Source organism: Nannochloropsis gaditana (genome assembly GCF_000240725.1).
Source record: "Nannochloropsis gaditana CCMP526 unplaced genomic scaffold scaffold146, whole genome shotgun sequence".
Classification (NCBI taxonomy): domain Eukaryota; class Eustigmatophyceae; order Eustigmatales; family Monodopsidaceae; genus Microchloropsis; species Microchloropsis gaditana.
The window spans coordinates 28,369-31,046 of record NW_005803807.1 but is presented as its reverse complement, the minus strand read 5'-3'; positions in this window follow the sequence as shown (position 1 = coordinate 31,046).

The window sequence follows — 2,678 nt, the reverse complement described above, 5'->3', positions numbered from 1 at the left end:
TCCGCCCCTTGTTCCCAGAAGGGTTTCCCCACCATGCCGGCCACCCCCGAAGGAGGGATGGCAAACGCATTGTTCACCAAAAAATCCAGGCGGCCTTCGACTCGGCGAACCGTGTCAAGGACGCTGTAGATCTGAGGGTCGACGGCGTGGTCGCAGCGGAGGGGAATCACCCGCCCATTCGCCGCCTTCCCTCCCCCAGGGATGTCAATGAGGGCCTCCATGACATCCTCTGCCAGGGTCGTCAGTGTGCCGCCTAGTGTGGCTGGGTCAACAGGGACGGGAGAGAGAGTCGGGCGATAGGCAGCGTGGATGTAATTTCTCTTTCGAGAAGGCGCATGACGTAAGGAAACGGAGTCAGTGGAGACAGAGAGGAGAGTCGGGGACGGGACAGGACAGGAGAAGGGGGCGGTCCAGAGGGTGATGTTTTCAACGATCAAGGAAGACGAAGTGCGTGGAAAGAAAAGATGCCATAACAAGGAATCATTGCAACAGGAATATCAGGCAGTCCAAGGCCCCGGCCCCGAATGCGGCCTCCGTCTCAGGCCCTTCGCAAAATACCTTCCGTGCATTCCTTTTCTCCATACGACCGGGCCGTTGCGTAGACTGTCGCGCCTGTACGTACAAGTGAAATATTTGATATTTTAGTAGGACCCGGTGCATGGGAATGACAGAGAAAGAAGAGCAGAAAAAAAGTCCTGAAATGGAAGTATTACGCGCCTGCCACGGCGAGTTCAAACGCGATGCCTCTTCCTATTCCACGCGAGGCCCCAGTGACGAGGGCAACTTTTCCTTGTAGCGGCTGAAGAGGAGATGATGACATATGAAGAAAGGAGAACGCCAAAGCGTGCGAAAAAAAAGACATGAGGAATAACGTGTAGCAATAGGGGGAGGGAGAAAAGAAGGAGATCCGACGAAGCATCGTTGGTGCGTCAGTCGCGCCTCCTTGTCCAATGTTTAACGCTCTCCAGGCTTTTTTAGTATCCTCATGCATTCATCAATGCTACTCTGTATTGGAATGATCGGGATAGTATGTGATACAAATGATTATGGATATCACCATGATGTGCGACGAGATGAGAAAGAGCCGCCCGCCATCCGACTTTCCTTGATTAAAAAATGTTTATACTCCGCGCCAAGATTACACCTCCATGTCTCATTTATCCTTCCAATGAAACACAAGGTACTGTCTCTGCCTCTTTCATAAAGAATCACTGGGCATTGCATGCACTGTAGTATCGACCTCCCCCCCTGCCCCCTCCCTAACGGTTCCTTAACGGCCGACGTGCTTCAGCTCTGTCGATGTTGCTTTCTTATCCCTGAACATGCAGGATTTTAACACGCTAGAATGAAGATCTTACATACGTGACGAGTGGAAGGTATCATTAACTTTGCTCGAGCATGCATGGAAAAACGAGATGAAATGACTTGTCAAAGGTTTTGACACTATTGGGGAAAAAAACCTGTATGGGCCACAGGATCAAACACCCATAATGTAAAATCCTAGATATGCATAACCGTATTCCCATTTCTGCCCCTGTCGCGCTTCATGACAAGGCATCTCTAAGCATGTTGTTTACGCTACATTGAGGAGCTCCCGGTTGAGTCGTCATTTCATCACATTTATTTTTTAAAACCCGGTCTGATATACAGGCAAAGGGACGCATGGCAACACCTTCAATATCGTCGCGTGCAAGGCCCCGTCGAGAACGGCGGGACTCTTTTTCTTGCGGTAGGTGATCGTTTTTCTTCCGTGCACTATTGCAAGAATTTCACGTCTTTCTTGGTCACCCTCTCGGTTTGTCCGACCGAGAAGGCCTTCCCCTTTCTGACATGCTCTTTTCCCGTCCTACCTACCCTCCAATCGTCTCCCGTAGTCTTGGGCTCCTGCTCCCTCCTTTTCATCGTCTTTTGCCTGGTACCGTCCCTTCTGGACGCGTCTGCGCTCCCCCGGGCCCTCTTTCACCACATCCGCCTCACTTTCCACGGCCGTCGATGGCTCTCGGACGGGGGTCTGTCCAGCATCCTGCCTTCCTTACCTTCCAGTTTCCATCCCTCCCCATCGCCCAAACTGTTGCCCAACATAGACACTTTGGGGATGGGCACAGGGAAAGAGGCGGGCGATGGGGCGGAAGACGGGACGGGGGAAGGGGATGAAAGCCGAGGCCCTGTGGGCAAGACTGGAAAGTCCGGGGAGGCAGCCCTCGAGCAGCGGGAAACCGACGGATTGATGAGGAGGGAGGACTGGAAGAAGATGGGAAACGAGCGGGTGCAAGGAGGCTTGCGATACCATGCGGTTATGTACCGGGAATGGAAGAGGGAGGGACAGGGGGAGGGGCGGGAGTGGAGGAGTTTGGATCTTCCGGTGGGAGGGAATGAGGGATATGGAGGGAAGGAGGGGGGGGAGGCGGTGCAAGCTTTGACCATGGAGGACGTCCGGTGGCTGGCCCTGGACGTGAAGGAAAAGAAGCGGAGGCGGCGGGGCCAGGTGGGGAAAAAACCGGCCAGGAAGGGGAAGCAGGAAGGGACGGAGGGCGGGACGGAGGGCGGGACGGAGGGAGGGGATACCCTGGGGTCGGGGGAGGGAAAGGGAGACGTGGTCTTACGCCATACTCCCAGCACAGTCTCCCTCTTGGAAGCCTTCGTGGCGAGGACAAAGGCTCGAGACCCCTACGGCTTCG